The following is a 27,256-nucleotide window of genomic DNA, read 5'->3' as shown; positions in this document are numbered from 1 at the left end:
CGGCACTACAGGGTAGGCAGTGTAGCAGCAAGCACTCAATGTCTTCGAAGGAAAATAGAAAGGGACGCTTCTAAAAAGTTTAAGCTTCACAAAATCAAAATGGAGTTCTGTAAACCTTGAACTGCACCTGTGATCCGCAAGTAATAGAAATGGCTCACTGTTAAGAATCACTAAAGCCTTCCCTGAAGGGTATCAACTTATCCGCCTGGAAACATTTCTCCACAGCCTGATATCACGTACAAGACAAATCTTAAGCAAATCAAATACCAGCCGTTAAGTTGACAACTCTCATTTTACTTCCTTAGAGGCAAACAGAGTCACACAGAAACACACATAAAATAGCATAAATAATGAAAAATAAGATGTATAACCTGCACCCAGTTTTACTGATCTGCCTTTCCATGGTTGTCAAGTTGCAGCCTATTGAACCTGGGAATATCGTTGTGTCTCAAAATGGGACAGATCAATTGAACTTAACAGCTACTGAGCTAACCTCATCACTTAATAGGAAAGGCATTTATAGTAGTATAAATGCATTTTCTTTAAAAATATGGTGAAAAAAAGTTATTTTACCTTCATTTCATATAGTTGCTGAACTAATTTTCATGATTTCTTTTTACTACTTTTATTATTATGCAACCTGAAATGGAGATGCTGTTATCATTAGTTGTTTCAAGACTTGTACTGTTAGTGGGCATGACACTGACCTGCCCCATCTGAGAATGTCAGCTTTGCCCTCCTTACTCCCACTTACTGGATGCTACACACTGTCTTGCTAACATCTAGTTATGCAGGAGTCCTCAACTGAAAAAAAAACTAATAATAATAATCTGTGGTTATAGAAGGGCTTCTAAGTGCAAGATGACTTGCTATTTTTCCATTTTAGGAAAAAAAGGATAGGACAGAAATTATTTTTCTTGGTGTTGATAAAGAGTCTAGAGCAGACTAAACTGGCTTAGCAAGTGCATTAAGCTTTGAGTAGGCCTATTTACAAGCAAGTTGTGCAAAGAGGGCAAAAACTTTTTTGGAAACTTCTGACAATAAGTAAGCACAACCTTATTCTAATTTTATTTTTCTCACACATACACACATTGTTCCCTATACATTTCTTTATTACTGTCTATCCCAAATCTGTAAAAACTCCAGGAAGTGTCCTATATAGTCATATTGGTACTTAAAGCTGAAAGCTTGAAGCAAATCATTTGGTACAGCAAATCTCAAGGGAGCTTTAGTCACTGATCAGGACAGCTGAGCTGGGCAATGTGACTGAAACTTTGCAGGCCTGCTGGTGCCTTGTGAAGACTCCGGCTCCAATTTGTTTCTCTTCTAAATTTCCTCTGAATAGTTCAAATAGATAAGAAAAAAATAGCAACATACTGGTTAAAAGTTACCTTACCTGACCCCCTTTTATCTCTTGAGGTGATATAGTGTAAATTTTTCATGCCCAACAGGGAAGCAGCACATTCTGTAACACACTTGCAGTCTTTTTTCAGGTTGAAAAAAAATGAATTTAGGTCTTTCTGAGAAGTAAATATTTCATGACATACAAACAGCACATGCAGAAAAGCTTCATACCATAGATTCAGTCAAGTGAATTTTAATTTTTCATGTTAAAATTGAAAACAATGTTTCCAGTTCTATTTTCAGTTCTGACATAGTAAAACCGGTGACCTAAAAGTCACCTTGGCTGTTTTTTTCCCCTCACTTTAGTTCTGTGTTCCTGATATATCCATAAATGGCACTGGAACCATAAGCTCACAAAAAGTGAGAAAATCAAAGAGATGCAACCAAATAATATTCGTGTGTCTGCAGGGCTGTTAAGCTCACAGAATTCACTTCCACAGCCTCTCATGACCAACTCAGCCCAGTCTCTGTCAGCTTCTGACAGTCTAGAGTTGACAGAAGGACTCTGAGTGTGATGGCAAAAAGACCCACAAAGGGTTATTTTGGACAGCAGAACACCAAGCAACTTTTACAATGCTGCAACTAAATATAAAATATTCATCTTTTCAAAATAATTGCTAATTGTTTTTTCTTGCCATAATTTCACATCATAAACAAATCAACACTATGCAGAGACAGTCTGTTGGGAAGAGAAGCAATCAAAAGAAATGCACAAGGCATTGACTTCAGGTTGAGGGGGACAGAAGATCTCTGGGAAGCTGTAGCAGTTGCCATGTTCTGACTTTACCTAAATTCCCTCTGGGAAGTGAAGGCCCATGCAGCCTCACGTAGGAAAGGCACGAAGGCAGAGGCTGGCAGGATCTGCATGGAAGGGTAAGTGACAGTAAAGTCAATGGCAAGTGAACTTCTCTATCTCTCTCCACTTAATTTCCTTGCTTTCGTATACTAACTTTGTTTATCAAAATATATATATATATTTCTCATTTGACTCAATATAGTATTAGCACCTTTTCTTTGCAAGTTCCATTTATGTTAATATGGAAAGTAACATCTTTTGAGCATACAAAAAAGCTTGAAAAATAGGGAAAAAAGCAGAAATATCAGCTTCCCAATGGTAAAAAAAAAAACAAACAACAAAGAAAAAATATAAACACACAGAAGCCACTGCCTATGTATTTCTGATATACAACCCACTCCAACATCTTTCAGATGTCTGTATCTCTTGTAAGGCCTTATTGACTCACTTCTCTGTCTGAACTAAATACTCACTGATACTGAATACTTGTCTATAAAGCATTACATGCATACTGATGTAATAATAATTAGTACCTAAGATGGTCTGTATAAAGAAGACAACAATCCTCACAGTCCTAATCAATCTTATTTTAAATAGAAAAAAACTACACAAAGAGAAAGAATATACATTATATTTTTGGGGTCTGTTCTGTCTACTGTATTGTATTTTTTCTGACATGGCATCTCACAATTTTCAACTGAAATTTGAAGAAGAGAGATTTATTCTAATGTAAAAATTTACAGGAAACATAGTTAAAACCAAGAAAGCAAATAACTTGAACTTTGGATGTTTATCCTAATAGGAACTCCCCTAAGATGTTTGGTATCTTCTCACTCAAGGTACTGCTTTAGAATAGGATTTTCTGATAATCTCAGTTTGCCTTCAGTTCTAGAGAACAGTAAGGGTTATTTTCTTTTAAGTATTCTTTTATATATAGCTTCTGTACAGAACATACAGAAAATGTTTGTGAATCAAGTATTCTTACAAATGTGAATTGTGAAGAGGCGTGGAAAGAAAAAAAAAGGATGGCTGAGTATAGGGAGTGCAAGTAATCCCAGTATGCCCTAATGGCCTGAAGATGATGCTTCTCGGATTTCTCTACTTACTCTAACATAGTCAGGTCAACAAGTACACTGCAAACCTTCAGCTTAGTCAGGTTCCCTACCTCACATAAGAGATTCACAAGTCAATGCTTTCTAAGCAGCTCACCATGCTTGATTTAGCAGAATGATGCAGGAACTAGTTCCTTTCAAAATATTCCATGAAAGAGCTGTGTGATGTAACATCTCTCCTTCAGACTAAGGAGTGTGGGAGATGAAAGTACAATTTAGGACAATTATAAAAGGTAATTTAACAATAGGCTATACTAGATAATTTAACAAAATAAACTAAATTTAACAAATAAACTACTACTCTGTCTTCCCTCCCCATGTTTGTGGTTGTCTGATTATCAGTGGTTGCACTTAAAGTGTGGTAGATCAGAAAGCTAGTAGAGTCCAAAGCCTGTAAGTGTTTATGTGGATATCAGGTTAAATTACTCTTACATTATTTACTTCACTTACATGTGGTAATGTTCTTAACAGCATTATACAAACAGATCAATGATCAAAACAAATGGTTGTCTTTAGCCAGCTATTGCAGCGGTATATATTAGTACATAGCAACTGAGTGCAATACCTCGACAAAAGTGAATTACAGCCTATTCAAATGACAGCACTTCACCGATCTATGGCAGTAATGGTCAGCCTAATGTCAAAGCATTCTGCAGCTTCTCACACGGCCTTGCCTGGGGCTATTCACAGGGTTACAAGTCAGGCTAAGGTGTTATCATCAGATCTTACCAGCATTGCTGGGGTTCTGGTCCTTTACCCTCTCAAACAAAACAGAAGTACTCACTGAGACTCCCTGAAAGTGCACCTTAGCAGCAACCCTTTCAAGAGCAGACAGGGCATAAGCCTTCTAGACAGCAAAAACTGATAGCTTTTGCTATTATTCCGTCTCAGAACTTCTCACTTTATGGCATACCCTAAATATGAGGAGCAACCACAGTAGTGGAAGTAGGTTCCGTAAGTGGAAAAGTAATAATTGCTCAGCCTAGTACAGTTGATTACACATGCAGCTGAAACAAAATAGATGACCAGCTATGCCCTATACACTTGTGTCCTTCGGTTAGCATCTGCTTTGCCTTGTGCATTCAACGGGCTTTGAGAAGAGTTTTACATTCCCAGAATAAATACTTGACATGGCGTATATTCAAGTTCACAGAAGTGCTGATACTAGAGACTCAGCTATATTGTACACGCAGCCTGGACTTGCTGTCAGCCAAGCATGCAGTTGACCTTTCTACTGATTATTGTCTTCAAATAAAATTAACACCTCAGCCAGCTATAAATTGTCTTAGATTTTTTAAAAGTCATTTTCATGCTTGGTTGATAGTTCCAGCTGGGAACTAAACACTTCCATCCACAGGCTAAGTAAAGTATAGCCAGGTGTAATGCAAATGTGAACGTCTGTCTGTTCCAACAGATGGAACCAACTCTGATAGTGATAGAAAAGCTCATACACTTTGGTTTCTTTCATCTTGTCTCTCAGGTGACCTGTCAGGTGTCAGCCAGGGGACCAGCACTGATACGTACCCCTGCTTTCCAATAACTTAAAAAGAACTGAACAACTAGTACTAGTAACTCAGACTCTATTTGAATGAGAGTCCTGTTCTGCACAGTCTCAGCTGCACACACCAGCACCACAAACAATCTTTCTTATATAGAACCTCGAAAGTTTACCTGAGTTGTACAGTATCCCAATTTTTCCTCACATACACACAGTAAAGACATAAACAGGAACTTTAAAAGATGCAGACACACAGCTTCAAAGCATACTGGATGGATAAAAGTGCAGAACTACAACATTAACAATGTGCAGCAGTTACCTCCTACGAACAAACACCTTGTTCCTTACAAAGAAAAAGGAAAACAAACAAGAACAGGCAGATTACAGACATATTTAATCACCTAGAACTCCTCTTGTCAAGCAGCTTTATGAGAGAAATTACCTTGGCTCCCCAGATGCCTTCAAATTAGATGAGAGGGGATTTCAGCTCAGAAAGGTGCTGACCAGTTTCAGTATCCTCAAAAAGTTATTTCATTTCTTCATTCACCATCCCGTAGTTCATAGCCAATGCCTGAAAACAAAATGACAAAGTCAAATGGATAACTAAAGAATAGCTTTCATTTTGAAAGCTGGTGGTACGACAACCAGTGTCCTCATCCAAGCTCAGGACAGGCTTAACATAAGATCTATCCAGAGTACAGAAAACACGGTATTTCAGTACTAGAAGATGCCAAAGATACATGCAGTTTTATCTTATGATTGTTTAGAATACTGCTGAAACGAGATCAAACGTTTAATAAAATATGTGCTTTTATGGACAATTTGTTCTGAGCCTGGCTAAATAAGAAGTACGTGCTATTTTGAACAGAGACAAATAGCACTCTGTTGCTATTAAAACTTTTGAATGATAAATTACTGGTATGAGCTTCAGTGCAGAGAAGACTCTGTTTAACGGAGAATACACTGCAGAGGAGAACAGCGAATTTGCTAAGTGTTTTGAGTGGCAAAACAACATGTCCAGGACACTCTATTTGGACACCAAGTAGACTGATGACTTTTCATTGCTAGCTAAAAACTGCACAAACCCTTAGTATTGGCTGTACTTGCTACAGTTACAGGAACAGCAAGGTTAAATACACTTGCAGTGCTGCACAGTGTCCCAGTGCACCAGGCAACACTGCTGCTGGGCACAGCAGGCACTGCTGGAGGCAACTCCATTGTGCAGCAAGGCATTCCAGGTACTAGGCATTTCACCTACATAAGCAACAGTTAGAGTCAATGACAACTGGATTTCTTTCGCTCAGGTTGAAACAGCACCTAGAATATATTTTAACATCAGAAGCAAGAAGTCCTAGAAATATCAACTATTATTTTAAAAAGCACATATTAAGAGAGAGACTCCTCTGGCACAATTCAGACGGAGTATCTTAACACAAAAGAGCAGTAGCAGATGAGGATATGGCCCAGCCAGTTTTAATACTTTAATATATGCATTCTTTAAAAATAAATAATTGAACTGTCAGCTCTATCTAACTGCTTCATTACTGCTCATTCGTTTCCTGTCAGCACCACAAAAATAGTTCACAGAAGGGTTTTGCATACGGAAAGAGCTCTGAAGGGAAAGGGGGAGGGTGTTACATGTCAAAGGGAGAGCACATTAGACAGCATAAAGATGACTGCGGAGAGAATGGATCAGAGAGCCAGTGAGTGCCGAGGTATGAGATCAGACACCAGAGAAGTAAACTGTACCTGGGGCAACGTGGTATGGAAGCTGTTAGAGTGTAGGCAGCTGTTTAAGTAAATTAAAATTAAAGAGGAAAGAGGAAATTCCTCTTTCCACAGAAAGAAGAATTTCACATCCCATGTCTTCTGATTGTGAAAAGATCCCTAACAAGCCAATTCTCAACTGACAGGCTACACTAATGAATATCCTCCAACCCAATATTATTGCATCTAGGTATCTCCTCTGCCTGATCAATGGAAGAAAGCCTTACAGGCAACATTTCTGATAGGAAATAGCACTGAAAACTACCTGCTTGGGATCTAAGGAGTCAGCCCTTATTTTCCTGCCTTTCTTTTGCTACAGGCTGTAAGACTGACCATCCAAACATCAAAGCAGCTACTTCAAGGAGAGAGCAGTTATGACAGTCTAAAGCCCCATCTCCTGCCCATCTGCAGCTGGTAATGGCACGTACTGTACATCTCAGTCCGCTGACCCTGCTGGGAAGCATGCCGGTGCTGCACCTTCTCATTTTAGAGAGGGCAAACAGCTGGCACCAGAGTTGGCTAGGAGTGTCAGGGCAAGAGCACATCAGAGCTTGCCATTTCTGCTTCTCCACGTGATGACAGGATGAAGGCTCCTGTTAAACCCCATGCTAATGTTCACTGCTGCTGAGTGCTCAGAGGAAAGTTCAGGAGTGAGAACAGGTAACTGATAGATCAAAAGGGAACCTCTCACAGTGACTAACCTGTGTATTGCCAATCGTATCCTGGGTTGCATCAAGAGAAGCATGACTAGCAGGTTGAGGGAGGTGATTCTGCCCCTCTACTCTGCTCTCATCAGACCCCATCTGGAGTACTACGTCCAGTTCTGAGGCCCACCATCACAAGATGGACATTTTGCTGTCAGAGAGGGCCCAGAGGAGGGCCACAAAGATGATCAGAAGCCTGAAGCATCTCCCCTATAAGGACAGGCTGAGAGAGCTGGGGTTCCCAGTACCTGAAGGGGGCCTACAGGAATGCTGGGAAGGGACTTTTTATAAGGGCATGTAACAACAGCAGGGATGAGGGAAAATGGCTTTAAACCAGAAGAGGGTAGATTTAGACCAGGTATTAGGAAGAAATTCTTTACTTTGAGGGTGGTGAGACACTGGAATAGGTTGCCAAGAAAGGCTGTGGATGCTCCCTCCCTTGAGGAGTTCAAGGCCAGGCTGGAGGGGGCTTTGAAAAACTTGGTCTAGTGGGAGGTATCCTTGCCTATAGCAGAGGGGTTGGAACTAGCCAATCTTGAAGATCCCTTTGAACCCAAACCATTCTATGATTTTATGATTTTGCCTTCTAGCAAAGGGTGTCTAACTCTCTCCTTTGCTCTACAACAGATTCAGATTTTCAATAATGGAAAATAAATTAAAGATTATTTTGCAGCCCTTCTGATCACTATCATACAGTGAATTGTGATTCCTTCTGACATTCAGCACTGCTGCAACAGTTTTGCCTTGTACCCAAAAGCTTCAGTGAATTGAACTGCATATAACACAAGAGTAATTGCAGACCTTCAGATTCCAAATTCAACTGCAAGCTTTGGTCATTTATGTGAAAGTTTACCATGTTTATAAATATATATACAAATGAAACTGTCATAAAAATAGATGTCAAAATAAATGGCAGAAATAAAATTAATGATACAACTACAGTAAATCTTTGCTTCTCGTAAGTGTTGACTACAATAGTAACTCTACTAAATCTGAACTGCCACTATATCAGGTCTTAGCTCAGTACTTGCACTTCTCTGCATCATAAAGAGTGTAAAAAGTGGGATACTTATTCAGTTGTGCCTGACTATGAGACCAGTATAACTACATCTAATAAGCATACTGTAGTTGGGCTGTTCTTGGTCCAGATAATTCAGCAACTAATAACTGATAAATCTACATTTTGGCAGAAACATCATACAGATGTTTTATATAAAGTCTATTCTGGACAGCTTGAGAAACAAAAGCTGAAATCCAAATGTATCAATCTGAAAACAAATCCCCCAGTTCCACAAGATAACATGTGGTTACTACGTACAGCTATTGTACAGTCTTATCTATAGTTTCTTTCTTTCTATATGGGCAAGAACTAAGCTTTAATAAAAAACTACCATATTACTAGAGTGAATCAAATTGGTTTTCTAGGGCCAGGTTTTTGAAAACATCAACTGCAAAACAGAGTAACACTTACTGTCATTCTGCTATTCTCAAACTGCCATCACATGCCTCCACAGGCAAGGAGCTGCAGGGAGTTTCAGGGTGCAACAGTACATCCAGATACACCAAAACCCAGGAAATATTCCTCCTCAGCATGACTTGCTCAGGAGATTTCTTGGGAAACATCTGTTCAAATAATCAGGAAAAATTTAACAGAAGGTGATGGAAAATTTCAAACCACTGTGTTTAACATATAAGCACTTTTATTTTGGACCTTCATTATTCCTTACCTTAACTTCTCTTTTAAACTGCATTTTCAGTTTTCAACAGAGCTGTATGAAGAAACATTGTTGTGTCTTATACGGTCCTTTCTCCTTCTCCACAAATTTTCATTTCCCTACAATAACATGAGGAGCTGGCTTTCTGTTAATTGCTCAGTAAAAGAGAGTGCCTCGGGGCTTTATTAAGAAAGATTTCTGAGAGACTGAACCATGTGTGACCTAAATTGGCTTTCTAAGTGGTTTCTGGAGGGCATTGAGAAGTGTTCACAAGCATAATCGCCTTTCACCTTGACATTAATTATACACTTTACCATTCAAAATAAGTCATGGTCACAAGCTGAAGCATTTATAAAGTAAACATGTCAGAGAAGCAAGATACTGTAAAATGAACAAAAATAGTCCATTCAGCACTATTAAAAATTTCGTTTCTTTTTTCTCTTTACCCTCAATTTCTGTTGTGACCTGAGCAGAAAAGAGCCATCTTCATCTCTTTAAATTCCTTTGTTTAAAAATAAAATGAGTAATAGAAGGAAAAGATGACCTGCACAGCTCTTTTCTTCTGCTTCTGAAAATAAAAAGGCCTACTAATTTGAAGAGCTAGTAGTGCCACAAGGTCTCAGAAAAACATTTCTCCTACATTTCTTCCCCTTCCTAAATCAAGGATGTTTGTATGAAAACAGATCTTCATTTCTGGAATGCATTCTACTCCACTGAAGTCAATATGCAGCTTTCTTGACAGTGAATTTGTCTGCTGATGTTTGGGATGCACTGAGTGAGGACATGAAGAACCTCACAATAATCATTATGATATGGAAAGCAAAATCTCTGACCCAAAGAGATGGCATGCTGAATTTGCTGATTACTAAAAATAACAATGAGTTTGGAAAGACAGAGTTGGCAAACTCTAAAGCACTAGCACCGCTGAAACAGAAGTACTAGATTTTACAAGTGCATTTTTGGGCATTTAAAGATGATAACTGTAGATCCAGAAAAATTACCCACACTGTTTAGTTGTGAGGCTTTTTTGTTTCATTTTTCAGTTGTCATCTGTCAATCTGTTATGTGTCCTCTGAAGACATGAAACAAAGAGTTCAGTTTTTGAAAAAATTCTGACAGAACCCCTTCCTCTGTTATTTCAAACATTGAAACCACTCTCCTCACATCTTACCAGGGTTTTCAGCAGCCCCATTAGTGCATTGTCCCTGAATCCTAGCAGAATAGACAGCATACTGGGAACATGAGTTTCCCTAAACAGCCTGTCTCAAATTTCAAACCCCAAAATATAAAAACATATAATAAGGCTAATGTAGACAAAGTAACAAAACTTATTTTAATTGTTTTTATTAAAACAAAAATGAGAGCAACAAAATTATAGAACTAGTGCAATACGTGACCTTGTTTTTGTCTGGTTTGATGGCAGTGTTTGCAATTCTTAATGAGTTCTCAAGGTATTCAGTAAAGGTTTTTGATGACATTTTACTCTTCCTGTACTTCATCCTTCAAAATAGTCATTCACAAATGCACATACTACCAAAAAGCAATGACACAAACAAGGCATGACTGTGAAGTGAGGGATATTTCCCTCTGGTAAGACAGGTCTTATAAAAGCCCTGTAAAGAGGCACAAGCAAATTTTTAATTGTAATTCAATATATTCCATTTGAAAATTCACAAGTAATGTATTTATGCTGACTGAAAATGGAGTTGCAAATAAAAAAATTGATTATTTTTTCAGCAATCTTGAAACCTACTCCCAAATTCCTTTGTCAAAATGGAAAGCATGGTTGTGTATTTTTTGCTGTTTACAGGACTGTGTTTAGCCAATGTGTCAAAATCCATTAACTTACTTGCCATAACTTGAGATAGCACTTCACTGCACCCCGTACCCTGATTTTAACACAGGGTTAATAGTGCACTGATGTTCTGTTGGTGCTGAGGGGCCAGGCTGCACTTGGTGGGGCAGAGGAGCTGCCATAATAGTGTGGGGCAGAGAGTGGGCTGCATTGTAAGCTGTGCTGGGCTGCATGTGACTCACAAATTGTGGGTTGAACATGCTTGCCTTATGCCTCTTTTCTGGACATGTCTTGACAGACGCTGTTTAAGCAGGCTTGAGAAAGATGATTCTTTGATTTGACCTAGGAAGGCTGTTCTTACACACTGTCTGTACAATACATCCATTCTCTGTTAGCTCTTTCATGTTTCTCCACATCAGCGAAGGCTAAGTTTCTTACAGAGCAATTTTGTTGATATTTGACATACTCAATAAACTAAGCAATATTTCATGAGATCGGAACATCACTTCCTTGATTCACACTGACATTAGTTACAAGTATAATAGATTACATTTATACTAGGGGTAATATTCCAAAGCTATTTCTTCAAGATTACAATAACAATGTTTAGATAAAGGGTTACTCAACTCCTTCAGAATACTACTGCAGACAGAAAAGAATGATGATGACACTGACAAAGCATATAAAATAAAAAATAACATTAAGGAAAATGATTAAGACTCAAGTAATTTTTCTTCATAGATGAAGTTTTTCATTAGAGACTACAGTTTAAATCTTCAGTCAGACTTACAGAAAGACATCCTCACCATCTAAACTAGCCCTCCTCCAAAAATACTCATGGAGAGCCTTGAAGATTTTGGTGCATTTAATCTCCTTTGAACACTTCAACTTAATCACATGCTTGCTAAGATACTTGTACATTAACATCTGCTAATGCTAAAAATGTCCATGGACATCTACAGATGCATTGTAGGAAGATGCAAGAATCCCTATTACAGATTATTACAAAAATTGTTGCATTTCACTTATTTTCTTTCAAATTTAACTGATTTCTAGCTCCTTTCTAGGAAAAAGGAATGAATCTAGTATATCAATATTTAGGCACTTTGGATATCTACCATATGCCTTGTTCTTAATCTTCTTTCTGAATTATATCCTTCTGCCTGCACTGTATTTTCAAATCGTTAAATAACAGCTGATGAGTCTCATATGCAAAAGCTGATTCAAATGCATTATGTTCAGCTGGCGTTACCATACATGAGGGTATCACTGATGGGTTTGCAAGCCAAATTTTTCCATATCTTGCAGTAAAAATTACTATTTTCTAGCAAGCAGTAAACATTCCAGAGATCACTAAGCCACTGTCCCATTGTGATGTTTTAATGATATAAATCAAACGTTTTCACCAATAATAAAGATTCATGGTATCAGGTTTCCACAACAGTGATGCAATTATTAAATCGCTCGCTGTAACTTGCAAAATAAGCAAAGCAGAGCTGAGATAAATAAGCTTAAAGATGTCATAATGAGGAGTGGTAGCTGGAAGGACTAAATTTATCCTGGTAATTAACTGAGACAAAGTGATCAGGCAGCATTAAGAAGCCAGAGGGAGACAGAACTTCACCGCATCATAGAGATGTATTGTCATTAACTACTGGGTATCATATACTGAAGGTATCTTAAGATACCTTGCCTTCTGCTGAACCATTTTTGAAGTAACATACTGACCAAATTGTAAAAGAAGGAACAGTGTAATTAATCACTTGGAAAATGCTTAAGTCAATCCCAAACCAGTACAAGAACACCCTTTTAATTTCTTTCCATTGTTCTACCTGAGCTAAAGGCTCCAAGAACAATGCACAGGTCACAGCCTTAATGAAATATACCAGCAACATTCATTATTAACATAAAGCAGTGTTTAGTTTCAGGGATTTACTGGTACATCTAATATTCTTCATGAATTATTATATATCCTTTTCCATTTCGATCCTGTTAAATTGACAGGGAGCCTTTCTACAGGCTGCCTTAGGCCTGAATGAAATGCACAGACTCCACAATAACGGACTTCAAGTCAAAGCAGCACAAGTAAAAGGCTTTATGCTGCAAATGTATGAAAGATATGAAAATCTAAATGAACTAAATGTTAAGTATTGGTATAAGTTTAGTCCTGCAAACTGGGGAAAATGAGAGGCATTTGCAAAAATCAAGAGGCAGAATCCTTTCTGTTCTTCCCAGCTGAAAATCCAGCTCTGTGGGAAAGGTTTAATTTCCACAGGTCATCCTGCCCAGTTCCCCAGCTAAGAACATTAGTTGGTCAGCACGTTAAAACAACACTACCTACTACAAGTGTGCAGGTCCCACTGGGGCTACATTTTCAGTAGTAGTACAACCAAGTGGGGGAAATTCTCAAAGCCTACTGGAACAGTTATGTACTTGCTATTATCACTTGTATTTGCTCAAGTGAGTCGTTTGGAACACCAGTTATACTAGTGCTTTTGATCTTTGTTAAACATGAAACAAAAGCAACTACACTGCTCATTTACTGTTACAGGTAGTATTTCTAACGTACTCATATGCTATTAAAAGAATAAATCCAATGGCTCCTTTCACATATACCATTAGAAGCACATTCAAGGCTTTTACTTGCAGATGTTATCTAACTGATCCAAATTCAGATCTGTTGCCAGGTATTAAGAAACTATCACTTCTCATCATTGATTTTAAAAAGTTTCAAAGTTTCTGATGAGCATTTCTGCTTTTCTCTATTTGCAAGAAAAATTATGTACATCTACCAGTAACACTGTAGCTCCACCTTTATGAAAGAAAATTCAGTAAGCATACCAGGAATTATCTTACAAACTTTTATGAACTATCAGCTGACAAATAAGTAAAGGAAGAGAAATAGAATAAACACTGCTGAAAAAAGAACTCTCTCCACCATCCTTTTGATGATTCCATCCCTATTAAACTTTCACTGTGTATTCAGTTCACTGTAACAGAGTAGTATTTCTTTGTATTTACTTACCGAGAGGTCAAATTAATCAAAATTTAAAGAACTTCAACTCTGATGAAAACTTTTACATGTTCTCCTTAAAACTTCTGCTCAATCATACCTGAAGCCACCTACCAAGAAAAGATGAGTTCATTTTACAAGGCAAAATTTAATTTATCAAAGATCATAACTATCAATATGCAATATTTCACTAAACTGAAGCCAAAATAACATTTACACGGCACGCTGGTGGCATACCTTAGAATGTGGAACCTGGTCTGCTGCTAAACCATTAGGTCACAGCTGGGTGCACTGGACTAGGCACTGGAGTTGCACTACTTCTGTCATGCTTATTTAGTGCCTCTTGTATCTTAGTGTCACGGTATTATCTAAGGGTCTGCGTCCGTCCGTGACAAGGGGGACAGGCCCGGAAGAAAAAAAACGAGAAGAAAGGAAGAAAAAAAAATTGTCGGCGGGTAGGGGCCAGCCCCGGGCGGTCCGGCAGCTAAAGCGGCAGAGAAGCCGCGGACCCACACCCTGAGGAAACAAAGGGAAGAGGGGAAAGGCAGGGGACTCGTAGGCGGATCTAACACAAAAACAGCGGCACCAATCTGAGGAGGAACAACTAATTTTACTAAATATATCAAAAATGGGACTAGCAGAATTATAACAGAGAGTTTACAGGCTGAAAATCTTATGCAGTAAACTGCAGGAGAACCACGTGCTTTCTCCGCCGGGCAGGAAGGAACAGACCCCGCGTCTCCCACGCGGCTTCACCACCCCCTCCAACGCAAAGACCCCTGGGGAGTGCACCTCCTCCCTTCCCCCTCGGAGGGCCATACCAAAAAAGACAGTTTGCAGTAACCAGGGAATTAACTCTTTAACTGCCCGTACATTACATGATGTAATGATGTGGAATACTGACAACAAAAATTGCAAAACCATAACACTTAGATATAATAAAAAGCACCATGATGAAAAGCAAAACTCATTCACTTCTTAGAGTGTTTTTCCACAAGCACATGTACCAAATCACCTCAAGGGAAGGTTTCAGAATCTTCCCTGAGGTCTTCCAGAGCTTTTCCTCCCCATCAGTGGTACCACATACTTCAAACAGTAGCAACATTAGTGTCAGTACTTAAGTGGATAGCAAGCAACTGGTTATATCATGGTACGACTTTTGAAGCATACTGGGTTATTTCATTTTAGCGGAGTACTTTCTCCTAGCAACACTGCCAGTGACAAGCTTGTAATTATTTACTGATCATCTTTTAAGGTCTCTTAAGGTTCTGCTACTTATCACAGTAACATCACCTTGTCACAAGAATACAATCTAAAAGAATAGGGTGTGGCAGACTGAAAAAATTCTCAACTTATATTTTTGGATCAGACTGAAATTTAAAGTAGAGCTGATAATTGCTAGCAGCAGCAAGGTTGTCTAATAATTCCTGTAAAATTCATATTTCAATATAAAAACTTTGTCAAACAAAACTGTTTGAAATGAAGTTTTTCATAACAGGTATCCATTTTACATAACAGGTATCTGCCTCAGGCTGACTGCAGTTTCATCCATACTTGGGAGTATACACTAGGTTTTACCTGCTCACAGAGTCCTTTGGCATTCACTATCGATACTACTGGCTAGTATTTTGTAATTATGTAATAGAACAGGAAGGGGGAAAAAAAGAAAAAGAAAGAAACAGATCAAAGGAAAGAAAGCGCCATTTTTTGCCTCAGAAATTACTATCAGTAAGAGCCAAATCTCAGTGTAGGAAAGAAACATTTAATTACTTCATCTGCACAGCAAAGATTTCTCATCTGATGTGTACTGTAGCAGATGTAAAATTTCTGCAATGCTGATGGACAAGCCTCCTCTCAATAGAGACAGTGTATTTGTTTGAAATTTGGTGAGCTCAAAAGACTCTAAGGAACAAATAAGTTACAGAGAGTGAAGTTACTATTCAGACTTCAGAAGACCCTGAAGATGTGAGGTAGATTGCAAAGCTGTACTGCTTTGCTGCACATAGGGAAGCAAGGCTGTCAGGCTGAAGACTTTCACCAACACAAAATTCCCTTGCAGACTTGAGAGGAAAAAAAAAAGTATGAGGGATGGAGGAGGGAGCAATCCAGAAGTGAAGATAATTGCTAGGAATAAAGAATAGAGCTGTTTAGCATTTCAAACGGAGCCTTTCTTATACATGTTCACAGCCTTTCAAATCTATCAACAAAACCAGAAATCCTCAAGCTACAGTAGCAGCTGTTTTTTTCCAAAGCAGATCATCCTGATGGATTGTAATAGGTTGAGCTGATATGTCAGTGTGGGCTCACCCGAAGCCACGAGGGAGACCTGTCAATTCTAACAAAGATAAATACAGCTTCTAACTCACAGTGTTTCATAATGCCAGGTGCTGGCCGTTGGTTTCCCCAGCATGATGGATTTTATGGTCAGGTGTGGTGACATCTTATGACCTAAATAGCTTTCAGAAAAAGGCTGGTCTGTTTTGAATGATGATGGATTATATTCCAGAACTCTCTCTGAAAAATGACATTACAGACTTGCAGTATTGCATGGATACAGGTAAGACCTAGTCAGCTCTTGAATTTCCATTTGGTAAATTTCCTTGCTGCTTTATTGACTGCGCCCAATTGTATTTTTTCACAACTTATAACTCACTCCCTCATTTCTCAGTCACCTTAACATAAATTGATAATTGCATCCTCCTCTGTACTTCCTTGCAAGGTAACACACAGAAAAATGAGAACACTGAAGTCAGAAATATTGCTAAATGAAGCTACCGAGCAACGCCAGACTTCAGCTACAGATCGTGGATTTTGGTTAGCCAATTTGGCAGCAATGACAAAGATACTAACAGTTGATAATCCGTTATAACGTGTGTTAATCTAACCCAAATTTTAATGAGGTGCTAACTCCTTGGCAGAAAGTAACTGAATAAATATAAGATTTATTGGGGGAAAAAAAGTTCTGAAGATAGCACCTTAACCCAAGACTAATCACTTGGTATATTAAGTTTAATCACTTGGAAAAAAAAAAAAAAGTACAGTATTTCCTTCATCAAAAATATATTTATGTATATTGCTCTGAAAGTAATGCCTTCTATTTGTTTCCATGGAAACTACAATAGCTACAGAGAGCACAAGAACATTATTTGATAGAACAAATTCTCAGCTGCAAAACTGAGAATTTTTTCATCTCATCAGTTATGCATTTTTGCCAGCGATCAACAAAAGCCCGCATGCCATGCTTGCATAAACCATCATTAGGTTGCATCTTTAATTTCAGATTTATTTTTAAAACAGTACTGCCTAAAGTTTCTCCTAGTGTTCAGAAGATACTGCAGATGAAACAGCTACTGCTTGCTTCAGAATTTTAATCCTCTCCTTAATGCCACCAGTTTCCCCTTTACTTAGAAACTGATAAGCAAAGTTACAGCACTGAGGCTTGTTCCCTTTTCTAAAAACTAACATAGGAGATAAAGGAGAAGTTATGGGAACAGTTCTAAACTCTACAATGGACATCTGATCTTCTCCAAGTCCTTTTGAAAGGAAAAGTATTTTTTTCTTCAGGAGAAAGAATGTACATAATCCATTACCAATCCTTTAGTCAGGTGCAGGTAGGTCTTTTAATGTTTCTTGTGTGCTTCTATCAACCCTATGCTAACACCTGCACTTGCACTGAATGCTAAGCACTGAACATAAACAGTAATAAAAGCAACTCTCACAAGACATGACTAACTACATTTATTCTAGGATTCAAAAACTATGAAGCAATTGCTCTTTCCCAGATATGCTGTAGAAGCCCTAGTAAAGAGCTAAAGGGGGTTATACAAAAAGATTTATATTTCTGTCACATAAATAGCTTTAAGCGATCTTCCAGAAACTGTAAATGCAGCACTATTAAAAAAAAGTGTTTTAATTTTAAAATTTGAAAGTAAATTCATAAAACAGTGGATTTCCCTGTCTCCCTTGTTGATGTTCAGCGTATCCCCACACTACTGCAGATAAAGCTCCTAGATCTGTTTCCTAGATGTGCACATACAAACCTGCATTGAGAAGTACCACCAATGGTGTTGGCCACATACTCCCATACTTCATCAGAAGAAAATGTCAAAAGCAGCAGAGCGTCAGGCAAAGGACCACAAGGAAGGAAACACCCACTAGCACTGACTCACAGAGGAGACATCCACCACCAATCCCAGGAGAATAAATTCCAGTGTACATCTTCTACCTGCTTTCCTATACCATCAAAAAGCCATCTTTCAGTGTAAAAGGCAAAGGGAGTTTAAACATGCTTAAATACTGAAGGAATGCACTTCAACTAAAGTAGCTGCTGTACCACAAGCAGTGACCACTCTCCTGTGTAAAATAACGTAGCTCTTTAGAAACTAAGTGACTGCCTGTAGATCCAAGATTAATTCAAGCAAACATAATCCAAACTTTTCTCACATCATTTTTCCACCATGCCTGCCTCTGACCTGCCACACTCAGGCTATATTCCACGTTCTTCCCGATCTCATGTTTGCACCAAGGTGTTGATGTTGCTGCAGTACTGAATATCTGTTCAATACAGCATGAATCATGCCACATTCTTTGCCACTGACACATAGTGGGACCCAAACTGTGGTTTCCACAGAGAAAAGATCCACGCCAGCAGAGCCACATCAAACCCCTCAGTAAACTACTTCAAAGCACACTTGAAACCCAATCCTATCATTCTTATACAGCACAAGTATAACAGAAGTCACTGAGAATACTGCCTAAGTGAGGATGTCCTGAAATATTCTGCAAAGATTTTCAGCATTTCAAGCTAATGTACACACTGGTTCCTAATGTCCACTATTTTGGCTATTTTAAGTGTGACTGCTTTACAGGACTTAAGTAGTGGCTCAAGATCAGCTGTTTTTTTTTTGTTGTTGTTGTTGGATTAGTAACCTTGCAAGCTAGAATACTGTCACTTGAATCAATAAGGGGACAAGGAGCCTTGAAAGACCATTTTTAAGTTCAGTCACGTACCAACCCTTCTCTCTTCCCAAATAATAATCACATGTCCAGTCTGGGAATATCCAAGTTCAACCACAGCCACAATTCAGCTCCACATTAACTAACACAATCCAATCAAACAGGCAACTCTTGCAATGCCGAAAGTATCAGAACCAGCAGCACCAAGGGCATTTAAGATGACATACGGACAAATGCCCAAGCCTCTCTTCATCTGAGAGGCAGTTCTTTGAGATGGCTCACATCAGTAATTTACATGTAAAGCAATATCAAGCAGTATCATTTCCTTTTCATTTATTTAAACAAATGCACTGCTGCTAACAAGTAAATGGTCTCACTGAGAGCTGAAGATAATAATCTCTTGTTCTTCTCTCATCTAAACAGCCAAAAACTTCCTCGCATGCCTGATTCCTCTGTAGACTTCAAAAATCTGTTTAAAGGATTCCCAAATCAGACCATGGGATCATATACATGCCCAATTTTTCACAAGAAACAAATGCAATAAGACAAGTAAATTTACACCACAGACCTAAAGACATGCAGTTTTATGCTTCTTTCAGAATGCAACATTAAAAAACAGTTCCAGATACTCTTCAAGACCTGTTTCTTTAAAAGATGGAAAACACTTTACAAATTCTTCTTTACTAGATCATGAAAATTGCAAAGGAAAAAAAAAAGCAAAAATATTTGCTTTTATTTGTTACAAGCAGAACTCTCACTGCAGGGCATTTAATATAAGAGACATATCCTTTTCTTCTTTTAATATGAGACATATCTTCTTCTGTAAATGAAGAGTAATGGAAACTTTTTTGAAAGAGTTTGTTCCCATTTAATTAAAAAGGGAGGGAGGAAGAAATAAAAATACTGACAACACAAGTTTATTGCTATCTTTCTTTACACCCGATGACAGAAGGGGCAGAAGTCCAATTCTGCCTGCTTCAAAAAGTATCAGTTAACAATCTGAGCCTAAGAGAAATTTCCTCATGCTCTCACTACTCATGACATTTAGTAAGCAGTTCTTGTTTTATTGATAACATTTGCCTCTGCCGAGAACTTAAGTATACAGCTGTACTAATCTGAAATATTTGGCTCACGGTTATCATGCTGTAAATGTTTTCTTAAACATGTTGCTATCATCAGAGCTTTCTAACATTCAGTCTGTTACCAACCTGGCAACTTCTGACACTTCAGCATGAGATCTCTACTTTACTTCATAAATTCCATTGCATTAAAAAAAAAAAAAGTAGGCAGAAAGCTTTTAAAGATATGTAGAGAATCTTCTAGCTTGCTGCTGCTCTAATTGCCCAAATGCAGTAGTCATTCTGATTTCTGGACCACATGGTGATCTGGGAAAATGTAAGACAAGCTGAAAAAAGCAAAAATCAGCATCAGAACTGCAAGCCAATACCTAATGGGAAACGCGCCTTTCTGAAAGGGCAGTGGAAGTCCCATGGATTTTAAAAGCAAATCTGAGCAAAGATCAGCTTCAAGATTTAACTTATTTAAAACCACCTGTGATTCTGGCCCAAAAAGAAGGAAGAAATACCTGTGTCCATTTAATCTCAGCATAATTATGAGATACTGAGACATGATGACTGAAGATCCAAACATGATTCCAGGATGTTGTCAGTATTTACCTGAAACCAATAGGTGAGTGCAAAGGTCACTATGACCTGCAAGGTGATGCAGTTACTGTGTATGCCCTCCGGTATTTACACCTCAGAGAATGATGTAACAGAAATAGAGGTTCATGGAAAGGTGATAAGAATGGTTAAGAGCTATGAAATGCTCATGTACAGAGACATGGAGATGGCTTCAATTAATGGCCTTAAGAAGGGGCTACAAAGAATGGAATATGATAAAAGTACAAGAAAGGAAACAGGGAGCTTCTTTGTTGCATAATCAACATAACAGGGAGATGTGCAGTGAAACTGTGAAAGGTGGAAATTGAAAAACTAGCAAACTAAAATCATTTTTCATACAATATGCATACAGATGGCAGAATTCACTTCCACAGGAGGCAGAGGATGCCAAGAATTTAAAACTTAGAAAATAACTTAGTTCTTTATTCCTTTCAATACATAATCCTATATTCTGAAACCACTGAGGTTCATGCACTGCTTTGGAGCAGGATACACATACAAGGGGAGGAAGTCTTCTTGGAGAGTCGGACCGCCCCAGCTGAGTGTTCTGCCCATCTCAGATCTACCTCCCAGCTACGTTCCCCTGAGCTACTTAAGCCTGCACAGAAAGGTTCCCTTGTGCCTGTGCTGCACCTTGCAGCCTTGCCACCAACCAAATGGTGTAACCTACAATATGAGAGCAGACACTGGTATTAAGCAGTACAAATAATCTCTTGGCTGAGCAATTTTCCTCTCACTCAGTGAACCATTTTCAGCTTTCACTACATAGACAATGCAGGCAACATCTTCCTCAAAAGTAGATAGCTAACTGATAGGGCAGACAGTCATAGGGAGAAAGGAGAGATCCCTACATGAAAGTTTGCTAGCATTCTCTTTCCTAGTGTTTCTTGACCTCCCATCAATTACAGTTTAAATTTTGCTACCAAATTCCCTTCAGAAACCACCTTCCTCTATTTCCTTTCCCTCCATCACCCTTCAAATCCAGTAAACTCCAGTATCACAGGCACAAAATACATCAGCAAAGAGCATGACTCCATCAAAGCTTAATAACTTCACTCCCTGCAAGAATAATGGAAGGGGGCGTTCTTTGGCTGTATTCATCAATTTTTGTTAAGCACTTCTTTCAAAGCTGTCAGGCCACTCATTCCTCCATCTAACTGAAGAACAGCCCTGGTGTGGGGCACTGCTGAGAGGCCCTAGGAGAATGAGGGCCAACAACGTGACCATAATCACCAAAACTTAATCTCACCAAGGCTATTAAGGAATACACTGCTGGTTGCTACGAGCCATTCAGAGATAACCGCTCTGCAGACTTCAATACACCTTGAGAGAATTAGATTTCTCTAAGCTGCAGATTGCATTTTTTCTCCCTGTTTACTTTTTTTTTTCTTCTCTTCACAGGTTACTCTGTACATCACTCAGGCGATTTTACCTCTTGTGTGGCAGGTAGATGACATTGTGCTAAGCATATCAGAGGCTTGGCACCCAAAGGATTTTGGTATTATTTCAATAGGATTCTGATTTACATAGAGCAGGGATGGTTTAAGTATTTATTTGATGAGGATGACTACAAAGCTAGCAGCTAACAATCAGATTCAGTCTGAAGGGAAGGGATAGAAAAAATGCATTACTTCTTGTTCGCTTGGAATAGATAGAGTCCCCCTAGCCATCTGGGGACTCTGAGATAGGTCAGAGATTAAACAGACCTACTCCCTGATCTGATCTGGTGATTCCCATGCCCTCAGGAGAACCCAACAGTAGAAACAAGCTAAGTGATCTACTTTTCTAAGTCAAAGAACATCTGCCACAACCTTGCCTTTCAAAAATGCAGAGTACTCACTGGAAAAGTACTCAAACTGAGCCATTATGAACGTTTGTGAGGCAATAGTGAAACACTTAGAATCACAGAACCATAGAATTGCTCAGGTTGGAAAAGACCTTCAAGATCACCAAGTCCAACCGCAACCTAACCATACTATCCTAACTCTAACAACCCACCACTAAATCATGTCCGCGAGCACCACATCCAAATGGTTTTTAAACACATTCAGGGACGGTGACTCAACCACCTTCCTGGGGAGCCTGTTCCAGTGCTTAACAACCCTTTCTGGAAAGAAGTTTTTCCTGATATCCAACCTAAACCTCTCCTGGCACAACTTGAGGGCATTTCCCCTTGTTCTGTCACCTGTCACCAGTGAGAAGAGACCAACCCCACTCTCACTGCAGTCACCTTTCAGGTATTTGAAGAGAGCCATAAGGTCTCCCCTCAGCCTCCTCTTCCCCAGACTAAACAGCTCCAGTTCCTTTAGTTGCTCCTCATAGGGCATATTCTCCAAGCCCTTCACCAACCTTGTTGCCCTTCTTTGGACCTGCTCCAGCACCTCAATGTCCTTTCTGTATTGAGGCGCCCAAAACTGAACACAGTACTCGAGGTGAGGCCTCACCAGTGCCGAGTACAGAGGCAGGATTACTTCCCTAGTCCAGCTTACCACACCATTTCTGATACAAGCCAGGATGCCACTGGCCTTCTTGGCCACCTGGGCACACTGCTGGCTCATATTCAGCCGACAGTCCATCAGCACACCAAGGTCCCTTTCCGTCAGGCAGCTTTCCAGCCACTCCTCCCCAAGCCTGTAGGGTTGCCTGGAGTTGTTGTGACCAAAATGCAGGACCCAACACTTGGCCCGACTGAAACTCATACGGCTTACCTTGACCCATCACTCCAGTCTATCCAGGTCCCTCTGTTAGTGCCTTCCTACCCTCCAGCAGACCAATACTCCCTCCCAACTTGGTGTCGTCTGCAAATTTAATGAGGGTGTACTCAATCTCCTCAGGAGCAGCCACAGTACCGAGCCCTGGAGGACAACACTTGTGACTGGACGCCAACTGGATTTAACTCCATTGACCATAACTATTTGGGCCTGGCCATCCAGGCAGCGTTTCATCCAGCAGAGCGTATGCCCATCCAAAGCATGGGCACCCAGCTGCTCCCTGAGGATGTTGTGGGGGACAGCATCAAAGGCCTTACTGAAGTCCAGGTAGACCACATCAACAGCCTTACCTTCATCCACTAAGCAGCTCACCATGACACAGAACAAAATCAGGTTTATCAAGCAGGATCTACCATAAATGAACTCATGCTGACTGGGTCTGATCCCTTGGTTGACCTTAATTGATCCATGATGGCTCCCAAGATTATCCATTCCATAACCTTCCCTGGCACTGAGGTAAGACTGATAGGTCTATAGCTACCAGGATCATCTTTCCGGTCCTTTAAGAAGATGGATGTCACATCTGCCAGTTTCTAGTCCACCAGGACAACCCCAGCTAGCCAGGACTGTTGAAGGATGATGAAGAGTGGCTTGATAACTACATCTGCCAACTCCCTCAGGACTCTAGGGTGCAATCCATCTGGCCCCATGGACTTGCGAGTGTCCAGCTTTCGGAGCAGGTCCAAAACCATCTCATCATGGATTATGAAGGGCCTGTTCTGTTCCCTATCCCTATCTACCAGCACAAGGGACTGCGTGCCTCCAGAGCAACTAGTCTTACTATTAATGACTGAGGCAAAGAAGCCATTAAGTACCTCAGCCTTATCCTGATCTGTGGTCACCATGTTGCCCCCAGCATCCAACAAGGGATGGAGATTCTCCCTAGCCCACCTTCTTACTGTTGATGTATTTATAGAAATTATTGTTGTCTTTCACCTTAGTGGCCAAGATCAGTTCTAGCTGGGCTTTGGCCTTTCTAATTTTCTCCCTGCACAGCTTCACTACGTATTTGTAATCCTCATAAGTTCCTTGCCTCCTCTTCTCCAAAGACCATAAGCTTTCCTTTTGCTCCTGAGTTCCAGTGAAAGGTCTCTGTTCAGCCAGACTGGTCTCCTACCTTGTCGGCTCGTCTTCCGTGACTTGGGGATGGTCAGCTCCTGCACTTTTAAAATAAATTCCTTAAAGCATTCCCAGCCTTCCTGGGCTCCCATGCCCTCCAGAACTACCTCCCAAGGGACTCTCTCAACCATGGTCCAAAGGAGACCAAAGTCTGCCCTCCAGAAGTCCAAGGTGGCAGTTCTGCTGACTCCTCTCCATGCTTCAACAAGGATCGAGAAATCTATCATTTCGTGATCACTTTGCCCCAGCTGGCCTCCAGCCTTTACACCCCCCACAAGACCTTCCCTGTTAACAAACAGCAGGTCCAGGATTTTGCTTCCCCTTGTTGGCTCCTTTACCAACTGTGTCAGGAAGTTATCTCCCACACACTTCAGGAACCTCCAGGACTGTTCCCTTTCTGCTATACTATAATTTCAGTAGATGTCTGGGAAGTTGAAGTCCCCCACAAGAACAAGGGGTAGAGACCTCAAGACCTCACCCAACTGTCTATAAAGTATCTTACCCACCTCTTCATCCTGGTTGGGTGGTCTGCAGCAGACTCCCACAATAATGTCAGTCTTACTGGCCTTCGCTTTTATTCTGACCCATAAGTTCTCAACCCTATCATCACTACCATTAATTTCCATACATTCACATTCTTTCTTAACATAGAGGGCTACACCACTGCCTTTCCTATCTTTCTTGAAAGGTTGGAAGCCTTCAACCACAGCACTCCAGCCGTGTGAGTCATCCCACCATGTTTCCGTGATGGCGTCTATGTCATGGTTTTCCAACCGCACAATAGCTTCCAGCTCCTCCTGTTTGTTACCCAGGGTGCCTGCATTAGTGTAAATGCACCTGAGCTGGGCCACCTTTTGAGTGGGAGGAGCCTTAACACTCTCAAAATACCCTCACTTCAAAACCCTTCAACTTCCCACTGGTTGGCAGAGATGCCTTGTTGTTAAAGAAAGTAGACTAGAAGTGACAACAGGGCTTTCTAACTCACCTGCCAAGTGACATTCTGTTTAACCTTTTCTTTGTATTATCTGGGTTACTGAATGTCTATGCCATAGACATTCAAAAGGCAATTCAGGTCCAGCCAGACTCTGTTTTGTATCATCCTGTCTCCAGTAATGGCACAGCTGAGTCAGGACTAACAAAACCTTCTAGCTTGATCTGGCACTGTATTAGCTTTAGGAAGAACAATTTACAGATGACCCAATGCTTTCCTAGGTAGTTAGCCAGAAGGCAACTATGTTTCCTTGCCTTCACCTGATATGATACCATAAAGACCTTTCTTCCACTCTCATTCTACCCGGACTTCTGTTTTCTTTGATATCCTGACCATCCAACACTGAATAATGAAAAGCAGTAAAAATATCTACAAGTATAACAAAAGTGATGTCACATCTGCATTGTCAGGGTCTTATCCATAAAATGTGAATTATACTATTCACCTTAGAAGACTAATGTTATAACACTCAGTTGATTAATGGACTAACTTCATCACAGGCATAAGTGAGTTACACTCCCACTGAGTTACAGTAGAGTCAAGGTAAGTCCAGTTTCAAAGCTAATTAAATCCATAATAAAACACTTAATCTAGTATTTTTATATAATGTTTACAATACAGAGAGATGAAAAGGACTGTTTGTGACCTATGTACTGAAACAATAGGAAATCTGTTCAGCTGTAGGAATAGCTATGTAAATCAGCCTTTCCCCACAAACATAAGAAATCTGGAAAATACTTCGACTGACATGATTTGCATTCTTCTTTCCCCTCCAAATCCTCAACTATATTACAAATTATGTCTCAGGAAGAATCACTTCAGTGCTTGCTGAAAAAAATTACAGCCAGCACCAACATTTTAAAGAGCATACTCAATCATAACACGAGATTCTTTCCCTACTACAAATTATTACACATAGGTCACACCAAAAGTAATGCCTCTTATTTATTTCCATGGAAACTATAGCAGTTAAAAGAGCACAAGAACACTATTCGATAGAGGAAATTCTCAGCTACAAAACACTATTTTTCAACACAGTCACCACAATTAGCTATACATTTTCGTCAATGATGAACAAGAGCCTGCGTGCTGTGCTCATAAAAATCTGAACCAGCAGTGTAACCCACTGTCGCTGTCATCACGGTTGCAATGTACCACATACCACCTCACGGTGCTCAGATACACTTTTTCTCCATAAATATTCAGCAAGTGTCAATGAATGCCAATGGGTGCCATTTTTTCCTGCATGGAGGAATTCAGTGACACACCTTTGCTTCATATGCACTTCCATGTCAGACACCATTCTGTCAGACTGCCATGCTGCTGCCATGTGTCACACAGCAACAAAATGTAAAGGAGTACTGGTGGGAAGGTTCAACCTCTACTGCCATATCACCAACATCCACCTCTGACGTTGTGGACCAACATAATACAGTAGGAGACATTATTTTCAGAGCAGCCTTTGCACAAGGTCTGAGATTATCACAACCAGATGCATCAGGCTTCACAGAAGATGCTTTGGTTGCTCTGAAAATGAATTTAGTCAGTAATATTGTCAGATCAAGATTCATACTCAAATCCAAAGTTTACCCAAATAAAGCAGCATTTGAATCCAAAATTTGCTCCTGCCCATTAGTTTATCATACAATTCAGAAAGCATTAGCTAAAAGTGGTTGCACAGGAGATACTCCAAGCTCTGCCACACAATGATGGCATAAACCTTACTAATTACTGCTTTCTTCATGACAATATTTTTGAACTGAAGCACACAAAGACATTATGTCAGAGAATTAAAAGACGGCAGACTGAATCACCAATGACAAATTTTGGTAGTTACCACTCTACAAAAATTGTGAATGAAAAAAATATAGTCTCAATAGTACTCTGAAAGTCACAATAATTTCTTGTGAACCATAGAATATTGTCCAAGTAA

The 27,256-nt window shown here is 39.7% G+C and overlaps 1 long non-coding RNA gene across 5 annotated transcripts in view; it reads right to left on the bottom strand.

The window, feature by feature from the left end:
• Positions 1-27,256, bottom strand: part of LOC110401101 — a 164,262-nt gene that overhangs the window by 100,507 nt on the left and 36,499 nt on the right. For 4 of the 5 annotated variants that reach the window (XR_002440251.1, XR_002440254.1, XR_002440252.1 and 1 more), the window contains exons 2-4: positions 13,817-13,914; positions 8,753-8,904; positions 5,253-5,381 (exon numbers count right to left, since the gene is read on the bottom strand). This is a non-coding gene — a long non-coding RNA (uncharacterized LOC110401101). Of the gene's footprint in view, positions 1-941; positions 2,266-5,252; positions 5,382-8,752; positions 8,905-13,816; positions 13,915-27,256 lie in introns of those variants that run through there. The other variant, XR_002440253.1, reaches the window with a different exon arrangement.

Source organism: Numida meleagris, chromosome 6 (assembly GCF_002078875.1).
Source record: "Numida meleagris isolate 19003 breed g44 Domestic line chromosome 6, NumMel1.0, whole genome shotgun sequence".
Taxonomy (NCBI): domain Eukaryota; kingdom Metazoa; phylum Chordata; class Aves; order Galliformes; family Numididae; genus Numida; species Numida meleagris.
The sequence above is the reverse complement of the archived record's forward strand: the minus strand, read 5'-3'. Positions and strand labels throughout refer to the sequence as shown.